Genomic DNA, 14,887 nt, shown 5'->3' with positions numbered 1-14,887 from the left:
CTCACAATAATGGGAATATTTCAAATCGCTACTCAGTTTGTGTTTGTGAGTGTTTCTTCAAAATTTTGTCTAGAAGTAAGTTACAGTAAAACAGTCCTGTGTGTAGTGTTAGTTGTTTCCTTACAGTTACCTGTAATTATTTATGTGGCAACAGTATTGCTATAATCAAATGCTCCGTTGCAAAAATCATTGCTATATGTTCAACTAACAGACCAAAACACATGTGATAGGCACAATCATCAGAATGCACTATGAACTGTAAATAATCTTGATAATATTTAGCTTTACAGCTGAATGATGCTAATATTAATGATTAATAAGAACCATCACAGCTGTATTGATACACATTTATTATGTGTTTTGTATTGATACACATTTATTGTCTCATAACCAGTTTTGTTCTTAGATCATCATCAGGTTGCTGAGATGTGCCAATATCATGATATGAGAGGTCTAACTGTCTTATGTAATGTTAGAGACAAAGTCTGGAAACGACGATTGTGTAAACATTCTGCCAACCTCCAGGCAGAAATACAGTGAGCAGTAGGTAAGTGCACACAACATGGCATACTGTGTAAACTGAGCTAGTACACAGACTAGTGAACACAGCACGCCATGTTGCATACACTTACTGTTTGCCATTATTCTGCCAGGTGGTCAGCAGAATGTTTATATGACCATCATTTCCAGGTTTCACCTCTAACCTTACATCATGATTTTGGTGCAACTCGGCAGGCTGATGATGATCTAATAAACAAAACTGATTGTGGAACAGTAAATGAGTATCAATACACCTATAGTGCTTCTCATTAATTATTAATATTAGAATAAACTGTCATTTCACAATATTTAGTCCTGTTAGGAATGATGACAATATACTGAAAAGATAGACTGCCGCTAACCGTGTAGTGGAGATGTGGAGTCACAGACAGGCACAACAAAAAGACATCTAGACTAGTAAGCTTTCGGGCAAGAGGCCTTCTTCTTCCGAATTAGACAACATGCACACACACATTCAAGAAAATGCAAAACACACACACACACACACACACACACACACACACACACACACACACACACGTATTCGTGCGCTCACGGCTGGACTATGGGTCAGCGAGGCCGTCTTATTTGCGGACCTTTGACGCTGTTCACCATGCTGGGATTCGACTGGGTACGGGTGCTTATCGGACCAGTCCCATACCCAGCCTCTGTGCTGAGGCTGGCGAACCGCCACTTACCATCCGGCGGCAGCTCCTGCTGGTGCACCAAGCTTGTAAGTTTCTTGCAGCTCCCAGCTCGCCTGCTCACCATCTTGTTGCCCATCCACCTCTGGATCGCCTTTTTTCCCACCGTCCCCGGGCTACGTTGCCGTTTGGGATCAGAGTGCACCGTGTGCTTGAGTCCCTCGGTGTGGAGTCTGTACAACCCCAAATCCTGGATTTTAACCGCCTGCCACCCTGGTTACTGAAGAGGCCACGTGTGATTTTAGATTTATTGCAGTACAAGAGAGATTGCACTCCTGCCACCGTTTTTAATGCAGCATTTTCTGCTATTTTATCTGAGCACCACGACTATGTAGCTGTTTTTACGGATGGGTCGAAACAAGGGGATTCCGTGGGTTGCTCAGTTGTTTCTCCGGATCGTGTCCTCAAGGTCCGCCTGCCTCAGACTTTTACTGTCTTTGATGCAGAATTGTCTGCGATCTTGCGGGCACTGGAGCCGATGAGACTTTCTTCCTCTCTTAAATTTCTTGTCTGTTCCGATTCACTCAGTGCCCTTCAATCATTGCACCATTTGTATCCTGCAGATAAAGTAGTCCAGACCATCCAGGATGCCCTCCTCCGACTACAGCGACTGGGGAAGGTTGTAGCTTTCTGCTGGGTTCCGGGGCATGTCGGCATTGCTGGGAATGAAAGGGCAGATCTCGCAGCCAAGGAGGCGTGTCTTGATCCTCATGTATCTCAGTGTGCTATCCCGTTGCACGCACTCACCTCGCTGTTGAGCTCCCGAGTCATGTGTAGGTGGGAGGATGAGTGGCTGGAAGTGACTGACAATAAGCTCCGTCTAGTCAAGCCCACAACGCGTGTGTGGTGTACTTCCTTTCAGCCCCATCGACGGGACGAGGTTCTCCTCACTCGGCTTCGAATAGGCCACAGCCCTATGACGCATGGCTTCCTGCTCCGGCGAGAAGACCCTCCATTGTGTGGTGCTTGCGGCGTCCGGGTCACTGTGAGCCACATTTTACTGGATTGCGTTTTATTTTCTGACCAGCGGGCCTCGGCTGATTTGCCAGCGGACCTGCCAACTCTTTTAGGCAACACTCGGACGAATGTGGTTAAAGTTTTAAAGTTCTGTGCCTTGTCAAATGTTTTTACAAAGATTTTAGGGAGAGGATTTTAATTTGCTCACTGTGTCACAAGCTCGCCCATCTTTTATGTAAGTGGCCAGCCAATGACACTTTCCTGTGTCATTCTTGTTGCTATGTTTTCCCTTCCCTTAGGTTTTACTTTTTTATGTAGTGTTTTCCCTCTTTTCCTGCTTTCTTTGAATGTGTTTTTCAGTTTTATTAGGTCTCTCCACATTCGTTCCTTTTAATGTGTGTCAGGGCGCTGATGACCTCGATGTTGAGCGCTCATAAACCCCAACACACACACACACACACACACACACACACACACACACACACACACAACCACAGTCTCTGGCTGCTGACGCCAGACTGCAAGCAACAGTGCATGATGGGAGAAGCACTCTGGACGGTGGGCGTAAGGAGTCGTCTTGGATTGTTGTTGTTGTGGTCTTCAGTCCTGAGACTGGTTTGATGCAGCTCTCCATGCTACTCTATCCTGTGCAAGCCTCTTCATCCCCCAGTATCCACTGCAACCTACATCCTTCTGAATCTGCTTAGTGTATTCATCTCTTGGTCTCCCTCTACGATTTTTACCCTCCACACTGCCCTCCAATGCTAAATTTGTGATCCCTTGATGCCTCAAAACATGTCCTACCAACCGATCCCTTCTTCTAGTCAAGTTGTGCCACAAACTTCTCTTCTCCCCAATCCTATTCAATACCTCCTCATTAGTTACGTGATCTACCCACCTTATCTTCAGCATTCTTCTGTAGCACCACATTTCGAAAGCTTCTATTCTCTTCTTGTCCAAACTAGTTATCGTCCATGTTTCACTTCCATACATGGCTACACTCCATACAAATACTTTCAGAAACGACTTCCTGACACTTAAATCAATACTCGATGTTAACAAATTCCTCTTCTTGAGAAACGCTTTCCTTGCCATTGCCAGTCTACATTTTATATCCTCTCTACTTCGACCATCATCGGTTATTTTACTCCCTAAATAGCAAAACTCCTTTACAACTTTAAGTGTCTCATTTCCTAAACTAATTCCCTCAGCATCACCCGACTTAATTCGACTACATTCCATTATCCTCGTTTTGCTTTTGTTGATGTTCATGTTATATCCTCCTTTCAAGACACTGTCCATTCCATTCAACTGCTCTTCCAAGTCCTTTGCTGTCTCTGACAGAATTACAATGTCATCAGCGAACCTCAAAGTTTTTACTTCTTCTCCATGAATTTTAATACCTACTCCGAATTTTTCTTTTGTTTCCTTTACTGCTTGCTCAATATACAGATTGAATAACATCGGGGAGAGGCTACAGCCCTGTCTTACTCCTTTCCCAACCACTGCTTCCGTTTCATGCCCCTCGACTCTTATAACTGCCATCTGGTTTCTGTACAAACTGTAAATAGCCTTTCGCTCCCTGTATTTTACCCCTGCCACCTTCAGAATTTGAAAGAGAGTATTCCAGTTAACATTGTCAAAAGCTTTCTCTAAGTCTACAAATGCTAGAAACGTAGGTTTGCCTTTTCTTAATCTTTCTTCTAAGAAAAGTCGTAAGGTCAGTATTGCCTCACGTGTTCCAACATTTCTACGGAATCCAAACTGATCTTCCCCGAGGTCGGCTTCTACCAGTTTTTCCATTCGTCTGTAAAGAATTCGCGTTAGTATTTTGCAGCTGTGACTTATTAAACTGATAGTTCGGTAATTTTCACATCTGTCAACACCTGCTTTCTTTGGGATTGGAATTATTATATTCTTCTTGAAGTCTGAGGGTATTTCGCCTGTCTCATACATCGTGCTCACTAGATGGTAGAGTTTTGTCATGACTGGCTCTCCCGAGGCCATCAGTAGTTCTAATGGAATGTTGTCTACTCCCGGGGCCTTGTTTCGACTCAGGTCTTTCAGTGCTCTGTCAAACTCTTCACGCAGTATCTTATCTCCCATTTCGTCTTCATCTACATCCTCTTCCATTTCCATAATATTGTCCTCAAGTACATCGCCCTTGTATAAACCCTCTATATACTCCTTCCACCTTTCTGCCTTCCCTTCTTTGCTTAGAACTGGGTTTCCATCTGAGCTCTTGATATTCATACAAGTGGTTCTCTTCTCTCCAAATGTCTCTTTAATTTTCCTGTAGGCAGTATCTATCTTACCCCTAGTGAGACAAGCCTCTACATCCTTACATTTGTCCTCTAGCCATCCCTGCTTAGCCATTTTGCACTTCCTGTCAATCTCATTTTTGAGACGTCTGTATTCCTTTTTGTCTGCTTCATTTACTGCACTTTTGTATTTTCTCCTTTCATCAATTAAATTCAATATTTCTTCTGTTACCCAAGGATTTCTATTAGCCCTCGTCTTTTTACCTACTTGATCCTCTGCTGCCTTCACTATTTCATCCCTCAGAGCTACCCATTCTTCTTCTACTGTATTTCTTTCCCCCATTCCTGTCAATTGTTCCCTTATGCTCTCCCTGAAACTCTCTACAACCTCTGGTTCTTTCAGTTTATCCAGGTCCCATCTCCTTAAATTCCCACCTTTCTGCAGTTTCTTCAGTTTCAATCTGCAGTTCATAACCAATAGATTGTGGTCAGAATCCACATCTGCCCCAGGAAATGTCTTACAATTTAAAACCTGGTTCCTAAATCTCTGTCTGACCATTATATAATCTATCTGATACCTACTAGTATCTCCAGGATTCTTCCAGGTATACAACCTTCTTTCATGATTCTTGAACCAAGTGTTAGCTATGATTAAGTTGTGCTCTGTGCAAAATTCTACAAGGCGGCTTCCTCTTTCATTCCTTCCCCCCAATCCATATTCACCTACTATGTTTCCTTCTCTCCCTTTTCCTACTGACGAATTCCAGTCACCCATGACTATTAAATTTTCGTCTCCTTTCACTACCTGAATAATTTCTTTTATCTCGTCATACATTTCATCTATTTCTTCATCATCTGCAGAGGTAGTTGGCATATAAACTTGTACTACTGTAGTAGGCATGGGCTTTGTGTCTATCTTGGCCACAATAATGCGTTCACTATGCTGTTTGTAGTAGCTAACCCGCACTCCTATTTTTTTATTCATTATTAAACCTACTCCTGCATTACCCCTATTTGATTTTGTATTTATAACCCTGTAATCACCTGACCAAAAGTCTTGTTCCTCCTGCCACCGAACTTCACTAATTCCAACTATATCTAACTTTAACCTATCCATTTCCCTTTTTAAATTTTCTAACCTACTTGCCCGATTAAGGGATCTGACATTCCACGCTCCGATCCGTAGAACGCCAGTTTTCTTTCTCCTGATAACGACGTCCTCCTGAGTAGTCCCCGCCCGGAGATCCGAATGGGGGACTATTTTACCTCCGGAATATTTTACCCAAGAGGACGCCATCATCATTTAATCATACAGTAGAGCTGCATGTCCTCGGGAAAAATTACGGCTGTAGTTTCCCCTTGCTTTCAGCCATTCGCAGTACCAGCACAGCAAGGCCGTTTTGGTTAATGTTACAAGGCCAGATCAGTCAATCATCCAGACTGTTGCCCCTGCAACTACTGAAAAGGCTGCTGCCCCTCTTCAGGAACCACATGTTTGTCTGGCCTCTCAACAGATACCCCTCCGTTGTGGTTGCACCTACGGTACGGCCATCTGTATCGCTGAGGCACGCAAGCCTCCCCACCAGCGGCAAGGTCCATGGTTCATGGGGGGTCGTCTTGGATGGGGAGGGGAAAAGATAGTAGGTTAGGGATGGGAGTCAGTAAAATGCTCTTTGTGGGAGCTTACAGGGATGAGGTGGGGGTAGGTAGGGCAGCTAGGTGCAGTTGGGAGGTTAGATTGTGGGTGGCGGGAGGGGAGGGGGGGAAGGAGAAAAGTAAAAAGACTATGGGTGCATTGGTGGAATACCGTATTTACTCGAATCCAAGCCGCAGTTTTTTTCCGGTTTTTGTAATCCAAAAAACTGCTTGCGGCTTAGAATAGAGTGCAAAGTAAGTGGAAGTTCTGAAAAATGTTGGTAGGTGCCGCCACAACTAACTTCTGTCGTCGAATATATGTAGCGCTACAAAGGCATGCTTTGCAGGCACAAAGATAAATACTGGTGCCAAAACCTCTGCGTCAGTAAATAAATTTAAAAAAAAAGGTCGAAGACGAGCTTTTTTCTCTGCCCCGAGTTTCGACCACTGCATTTTCATACATTATCCAACGAAGTAAATACAAATTCTGTATTTTTCATCTACGAATATAGCAGCAATTCAATGTACTACGAAAATCCGACTGGCAAGACTGTTTGGGATGTTTTCAATATGGCCAATTCTACGTTCTGAATTTTTTCCTACCTGTGAGAGGAGATGGTTACTAATAGGAACTTTTATGAATTGTGAATCACATGCCGTATTCTCTTCGCCATAAGAATAATACGAATATGAACATTTTGCCATGTTTCGTGTTTGCTGCTATCTCATTTAAATCCTGTCTGCCTAATAAACTACGAAACTAGTGTGACAACAGCAAACGCGGAAGAATATACATATCATGTCATGTTTATATTCGTATTATTCTTATGCCTATTGGTGATACAGTCAGAAATTAAGCACAGCAATAGACTAGATTTTTAAATCTAAGATGACTCTAATTTCCGTGCAGAATGTAATGTACAAAAGAGGCGTATGCAAAGATTTTCAAACGGAAAATTTTTTTAGCTAAACTCTCGTTCAGAACATCTTCTATCATTCACAGTCTATTATTTGATTCTTGTTGATCATTACCAAAGAAAGCAGCAGTGTAAGTAACAACAAATAGCAGTCTCTTGTCATTGTTTCGCTAATGAGACAATTCCTCTCTTTTTTTTTTATTGTGAGCAGCGGTAGTGTGCACAAAAGCAAGCCATGCCGCGAGTGGCGACAGGTCATAAACACACATTATCAGAATGCGACAAACAATGCACAACACAGTACAATAATGCATTTTCAGCTTAGAGTGACGTAAATACCTATAACAAAGAGAACGGCATTTATCAGATCAAAGAAAAATAAGCAATCGATTCAAACCAGATGAATCGCGTAAAAAGGAAGGGTACCCGTATAAACACGGATGGAGCGCCTGACGCATAGCAATGGCTACCTGGTAAAGCATAACTGCTAAGCTTCCAACTCGAACCAAACTGTTGTAGCTGTATAGTCATTCATTCAACCTAAATTGTGTCTCGTATTACAATGGACCAACTTTGTTTCGATTTGGAGGTGTGCCCTAAAACTTTTCTCTCCCCTTGAATTTCAGGTCTCAAATTTCAGGTGCGGCTTAGATTCGGGAAATTTTTCCCTTGATTTCGAGTCTCATTTTTCAGGTGCGGCTTAGATTCAAGTGTGGCTTAGATTCGAATAAATACGGCAGAAGACTGTGTAGTGCTGTAGTGGGAACAGGGGAGGGGATAGGTGGATAAGGACAGTAACTAAAGGGTTGAGGCCAGGAGACTTACAGCAACAAAGGGTATATCGTAGAGAGAGTTCCCACTCGTGCAATTCAGGAAAGCTGGTGTTGGTGGGAAGGATCCAGATGGCAGAGGCTGAGGGGACTTTGGGAAGTGGTGGGTAACTGGAGGGATAAGTCATGGGAGATATGTTTCTATACAAGGCTGAGAGGGTAATTATGATTTGTGAAGGCCTCACTGTGAGACCCTTGATATATTTTGAGAGGGATGCTTGTCACTAAAGATGAGATGGCAGTACGGAAGGGACTTCTTGATGTGTAGCAGGTGGCAGATATCAAAGTGGAGGTAATTCTGCTGTTTGTAGGTTTGATACGGATGGATGTACTGATGTAGCTATGGCTGAGGAAAAGTTCAACTCTGAGGAAGTTGGCTTGTTGGGTTGAGGAGGACAAGGTGAAGTGAATGTGGGAGAAGGTGTTGATGTTCTGGAGGAATGTGGATAGGGTGTGCTCACACTTGGTCCAGGTGAATGGTTTTGGGATTCTTGGGAGGGGGGGGGGGGGGGAGATAGGTTGACACAGGATGGTTCCATGAAGGTGCCCCTTGCCATACCCCAGATTTGTTTGTAGTTGATGTCTTCAAAGGAGAAGTCATTGTGGGTAAGGATGTAGTTGGTCATGGAGTCCAGGAAGGATGTTGTAGGGCATTAGGGATGTTAGTGTAAAGGAAGGTGGCAACAATGATGACAGCTAGGGCACTGTGTTGTAAAGGAACAGTAACTGTGGAGAGTCGGTGGAAGAAATGGTAGGTTGCAGGTAACAGGCTGAAGTTAAGCAGAAATTCTGTCAGTGGGGCACAGTAACTGGCAACAATGGGGTGCCTTGGGTGTTGGGATTTATGGGCTTTAGGAAGCATGTAGAAAGTAGGAGAGTGGGAAGTAGTGGGACAGAGGAGACAGGCAGACTCAGTGGAGAGGTTCTGGGGTGGGCCTGAGGATTTGATGAGAGACTTGAGATATTTATGGAATGGAGTCATTTTGGCAGAGTTTGTTGGTGGACGAATCTGACAGCTAGCAGAGTCCTTCCGCCAGATAATACTTGTGGTTCCAAACCACAGTGGTGGAGTCTTTGTCAGAGTGTAGGGTCATAAGGTCAAAATCAGTTTTTGGGCTGTGGATTGTGGTTCTTTCTGCACGTGAAAGGTTAGCATGCATGTTGAGGGATTTGGGGAATGCTGGTGAGGCATGGTTCGAGGTTAAGAAATTCTGGAAAAGTAACAGTGAGTGATTTGGGGACAGTGGGAGCTGATCACGGTTGCTGAAGGAGTGAACTAAGTCAGGTATGGTTCAACATTGGGTCTTTCATTGAGTCTGATCTGTAGAGTTAGTGGAGAAAAAGCATTTCTATTGTGTAGGGACGGGGAGGAGGAGGAGGTAAGGTCTTTAACAAGTCCTGCATGATTGAATTTTGGAGTGGGGCAAAAGATAAGGCCTTTGGAAAGGAGTGATACTTCTGTGAGACTAAGGCTTTTGGAATACAGGTTCATGACTATGTTTTGGGTCTGTTTAGATTCTGGATTCTATATCACAGTTGTTGGGAGTTTTTGAGGGGTTAAATGTATTAGGTCTCTGAGGCAGGGTTTGTCAGCCATGAGGGGATCTTGGGAGGTAGAGGTGGTGGATACTGGAGTTGGATATGAACAGGTTCGAGTTTTTTGAGATGGCATTGTGAATGCTTCTGTAGTTCCTGGAGGGCAATAGTTTCATTATGTGAGAAGGGATTCAAGACTTTGAGGCTGCACAGCAGGACAGTTTTATAGATGGAGAGGAGGTATTGCAAGGAGGTTTGAGACTGACTGACATGGTTTTGGAAGACTGTGTTGCTGAGGAATAAGTACTGGTGGACTCTGAATAGATAGAAGTCATTTTGGAAGGAGGGATTGCAGCCAGAGATGGTTAATTTGATGGTAAGGTCATTTGGAGGGATTTCATGAATCAGGCAACAACACAGGAACGGTATATGGAACTGGATGCTGGCTACAGATAAGAAAACTTTTCTGTATTGGCACTGACGGAAGAAGCAATGGTCCATGGTGGAGGACGGAAATGCTTAAAAATACGCAAATAACATAGAAATACACCAAAATACGTGGGAAAAATCACAAAAAAGGACGGAAATGATGAAGTGGGGGAAACAAGATTAAACCTGAGGGAGTAGGCAGTGAAAAGCGAAAATGAACTGAAATTGATGTGAAACCACATAGAGATGAAACATAACAATAAATAAAAAGCTTGCAATATGGGTTACAGGTCAGTGGGCAAACATTTATGAAGAAGAGGGGGGGGAGGGAGGGGCAGGCAGATGTGACTAGATTAGGTCATGTTAGTATGTGCAAACTGGAATAAGAGAGGAGAAATAGTGGGGAGGGGGGGGGGGGTGAGATACAAGTTCCTGTGTCATAGGAGGGTATGGAAAATAACAAGTGAAAATAGACGAGAGTGACAAAGGAAGAGTGAGTGATTTGAAGGTCTAGGATAAATTATATCGGTGGGGGGAATGTGGGACATGACATGCTGCACCATCAATCAGTAGTCATGTAGCTGTGTGTTGTATGTGGACGAGGTGGTTTGATACAGTGTGGCTCATAAGTCAGAGCGTGCGGTGTGGTGTGGTTTAGATGATGACACACAAAACACAGGAAAGAAGAGAAAAAAGATGACCGACTGACTCTGAGTATAGTAATGAGTTGGAAAATAGTAATAAAGGAGAAAGAAGATGACGGACACTGAGTATAGTAATGAGTTAGAAAATAGTAACAAAGGAAAGCAGTACTGGGTTATGGATGGAAGAAAAGATGTTAGACAAAACAGACAGTGGGAAAACACAGAGTGGAATGATGACAGAATAATGAAAAGGATAGATTGCTGCTCACCACATAATGGACATGTTGAGTCAAAGAGCGGCACAACAAAGACACAATTAGCTTTCAGCCAAAAAGCCTTCTTCTGACTTAGACGACATACACACGCATTCATGCAAATGCAACTAATGCACACTTGACCACTGTCTCTGGCTGCCAAGGCCAGACTGTGATCAAAGGTGCATGATGGGAAAAGCAGTCTGGGTGGTGGGGTTGGGGAGGTGACTGGGGAGGGAGAGGTTGGGGAATGGTCAATTGCTGCTTGTGGTAGCTTACAGGGACGAAATGAGAAGAAGGTAGAGCACTAGGTCCAGTTGAGACTTAGCTGCGGGCAGTGGGAGTGGAAAGACTGTGAGTGTATTAGTGGAATACAAGGCCGTGTAGCACTGGAGTGGGATCAGGAAAGGGGATAGGTAAGTGTAGCACAATGATTAAGAAGGTCAAGCCAAGGATAGGATATACTGCAGACAGAGCTCCGACCTGTGCAAAAGCTGGTGTTGGCAGGAAGGATCCAGATGGCACAGTCTGTAAAGTAGTCATTAAAATTGAAGAATCCTTGTTGAGCAGCATGCTCAGCAACAGGGTGGTCCAGCTGTATGTAGCTCACAGTTTGTCTGTGGCCATTCTTATAGATAGACAGCTTATTGGTTATTGTGCCCATGTAGAATGCAGCATAGTGGTTGTAGCTATTACCAGGGTGTATACGACCCGGGAGGTCTGGGAAAAACCCGGGAATTTTTTCATCCGGGAGAAAACCGGGAAAAACCCGGGAATTTTTTAGAATTCCAGGATTTTTTTTGTTTTAGTTAAATTTTTGTTATTTTGACTGGTAAGAAATACTAGTCAAACAAAAGATATTACTGTATCCCGCTACTGCAGAATAACACATGAACAAGAGAAAAAAACTAAAATAAAACGTAAGTTGCAAAGGAAATGCGCCATGTACAACAACAAAACACGGTGCTCTCACAAGCAGCAAAATGTGTCAAAGGCTTTAGGAAGACTAGCAATGCTTCATAAGAACAAATTGCCTCCGATGAGCGTAACGTTACAACTGTTTACATTGGATTTGTGTGAGCAGTTGCGTGCGGGCCCATGTGCATGCACAGTTGAGTCGTGTACATGTAGTACCGGCTACAAAAGTGTGGCTGTTAGCTGTATAAGCAGTAGCAAGATGCTACTCGGAAAAATTTTACTGTCACACACAAGCTGCTATATTCGCTGGGAGCGAATTGGGGTATCTGCCCTGGGCGGCAGTTTCTGTAAAGCATTAATTGCCTTGCAGAACAATGAAGTTATTTTTGTCGGTTTGCTAAAGAAATGTGGTTTTTATTAATCTATTCTGCAGAGGCAGTCAATTTATTTGTAACGAAATGTTTAATTCCACACTATTGTCTAGTTTCAACCGTTGTCTGCATTTCAAAAGAGCATGTTTTCGTCTTCTTGCCATAATAAAGAACCAAAAATGAAATAATACAGTACTGGAACTCCAAGAAAACTTACAACCGAGTCTGGACGTACGAATGTGCACTTTACACTGAATTTTGCACATTATTATGGTTCACGAAATTCTGATGCTCTTGGAATATCCTCTGATGCCTTGTTTCTTTTATGACATAACGTAAGATCTTTTAATGTTTTACGCGTACAAACATACGGACTTCTTGCGTCATCGTAGCTGCGCAAGCGCTCTCTGTCAACTGCTGAAACGAACCTATTTCTAACAGGTCGCGGGAAAATATCGCGAATGATTGATTGAAAAGAGTTGCTTTCAAAGTAAATTTCCTCTCACCCAAGATGAAGTATGTGCGATGAATTTCTTTAATCACAGAGCGTTTGACTCTCATTTAAAAATCAACTCTTTGAGGATGACCATTTAGAAAAATTTTGAGCCCAGAAGATGAGACATTTATGTCGTTATAAAAATTTTACTGGCACATTTGTGTGATGTATCTTAAAGTGTAACACGTGCAAAGATGATCAACGTTATACGTGAAAGTTTAGCTTCTCTTGCAGCTTATTAATCGTTGATACCAATATTGTATGTGAAAGCTTCTCTTTTCTTGTAGCAACACTATATATATTAATGTAAACCATTAACTTTTCCTATTTGTGTGTACGCGCTACTTAACAGTGATAATGCTATTGGCTGACGACATGACGTGTCCTATGCTTTGAATATCTGCTGTATCTGTTGGAAAGATCACGTGACGTGAACTACGATTGGCTTACAAAAGCACGTTGCAATCTCGATAAATTGATAAGTTTTACAGTTCCGAGGAAAAGTATACTGTCACTTAACACGGAAAAAGTGTATTTTCACCTGGGAGAAAGTGTATTTTTAACCGGGAAATCCAGGAGGAATCTGGGAATTTTTTTCCTTGTCCACATATACATCCTGTGTTATGCACAACCTACCCTCTCATCTAAAAGATACCAACCATTTCCTATACCGATTCTCTACAGTTCTTGTTCCTTTATCACACAGTGCCCTGCTCATCGCTATTGATGCCACTTGCCTTTACGCTAACATCCCTGATGCCCATGGCCTTGCTGCTATTGAGCACTACCTTTCCCATTGCCCAACGAATTACACAGGACCCAAACTTTTGCAGCCCTTTTTTCCTTCCTGGGATGCGTTTCCTTCACCCCCTGCCCCCTCGTTCCCCTCTCTTGGTGTTGTGATTTATGACAACCTGGTTATCCACCTGGTTCCCTGCATTCCATGTGATATTGTTCGTCTGGCCTGTTCTCTCCCCTCCATTTTTGGAAAGAACTCCCTCCCTATTGTCTCTGACGTGGATCGTGGATTTAACCCCCCCCCCCCCCTTTCCTTCCCCACAGTAGCCCCCTCTCTGCCCCACTAGGTCACCAGCACCTGTAGCCAGTCTGTGTGGTGGGGCTGTTATGTACCAATCTGGGTGAGCCCCCTGAGAACACAGGGATCAAACCACTGATATGTTAGCTTTCCCTCCCCACATATGCCAAGAAGTGATTGCTTGTCTTCCTGGAGCATTGTCACTCCCGGCTGAGCCGGCCAGCCCTTGCTGTGGCTGGGTGGCACCCACGTGGGGAACCCCTGTTCGGAGCGGGTGGTATCAGAGTGGATACTTGGCGCATGAAGTGTATCAACCTTGCGAAAATGTGGCTGCTCTGAAACATCCATCTCGTCAAATAGTAAAGGATCATTGAATGCTGCTTCATATGACCTGGCAGCCTTCCCTTCCTGGCTGGCATTAGTAAGATGTGGTCAGTGTCCCTGTTGATCAAAGCTGCTTCTGCCACCCAATCTGCAGCTCTTTGTACTTGTGATCATCTTGGCAATACCCTAGTGCCTATTACCCATTATCATCTCTGACTATAGTCCAGGGAGTGATTTTTCATAGGGATTTCACTCTGCAAACTGATGAGGAACTCCGAGCTAATCTGGAACGATGCACCATTAATTCATTTGACATGTGCAGAAGTGTCATAAAGACAACCGCACCAATACCATTGCCTTCATTCTGGCTTTCAAGGTAGATACCCTCCCAGAGAAGGTCAAGATTATGTGGTAGAGGTGTGATGCGAAGCCATATGTTTCACCATCCATGATGTGCTTTCGGTGCTTGTGTTTTGAGCATATGTCTTGCTGCTGTGCAATGGACCTTCTGTGTGGTGGCTGTGGACACCCACTCCATTAGGGAAGCCCCTGTGTTCCACCATGTTTCTGTACCAGTTGTCATGACTGCCATGCTCCTTACTCACCAGATTGCCCAACTCACAAGAGAGAAAAGATTATCCAAGAGTACAAGTCCCTATAACACCTGACTTCTGCTGAGACTTACCAACAATATGACTGACCCCATCCATAGTCACTTTCTTCAACTTTTGCCTCTGTTACATCCTTTCCCACTCCTACCTCTTCCTCACTGCAGCTCCATCCCCCTCTCCCCTCCCCCTTCCATGTAGTTCCCACACCCTCTCCTCTGGGTGCAACTCCCTCTCGCTTGCCGAAGAAGTGCCCCCACCTTGGCACCTGCTGGTGTTACGGCTCTCGCCAGGGGCCTCTCCCCCAGCGTCTCTCAGGCCAGAAGCCTACTACCACAACTTGGCCACGAGATGCGTCATTTATGCACCCCAATGTAGCCCGCTCACTTTTGGTTCCAGATCTTGCAGATGCCTGCTCACCCTCTAT

The 14,887-nt window shown here is 43.9% G+C and overlaps 1 protein-coding gene across 2 annotated transcripts in view; it reads left to right on the top strand.

Moving 5' to 3' along the window:
- The window catches only part of LOC126172583 (protein abrupt), a 133,753-nt gene that overhangs the window by 20,401 nt on the left and 98,465 nt on the right, over positions 1-14,887 (top strand). The gene's annotated exons all lie outside the window — the stretch shown is intronic.

The sequence above is a fragment of the Schistocerca cancellata genome, chromosome 1 (assembly GCF_023864275.1).
Source record: "Schistocerca cancellata isolate TAMUIC-IGC-003103 chromosome 1, iqSchCanc2.1, whole genome shotgun sequence".
Lineage (NCBI taxonomy): Eukaryota > Metazoa > Arthropoda > Insecta > Orthoptera > Acrididae > Schistocerca > Schistocerca cancellata.
The sequence above is the reverse complement of the archived record's forward strand: the minus strand, read 5'-3'. Positions and strand labels throughout refer to the sequence as shown.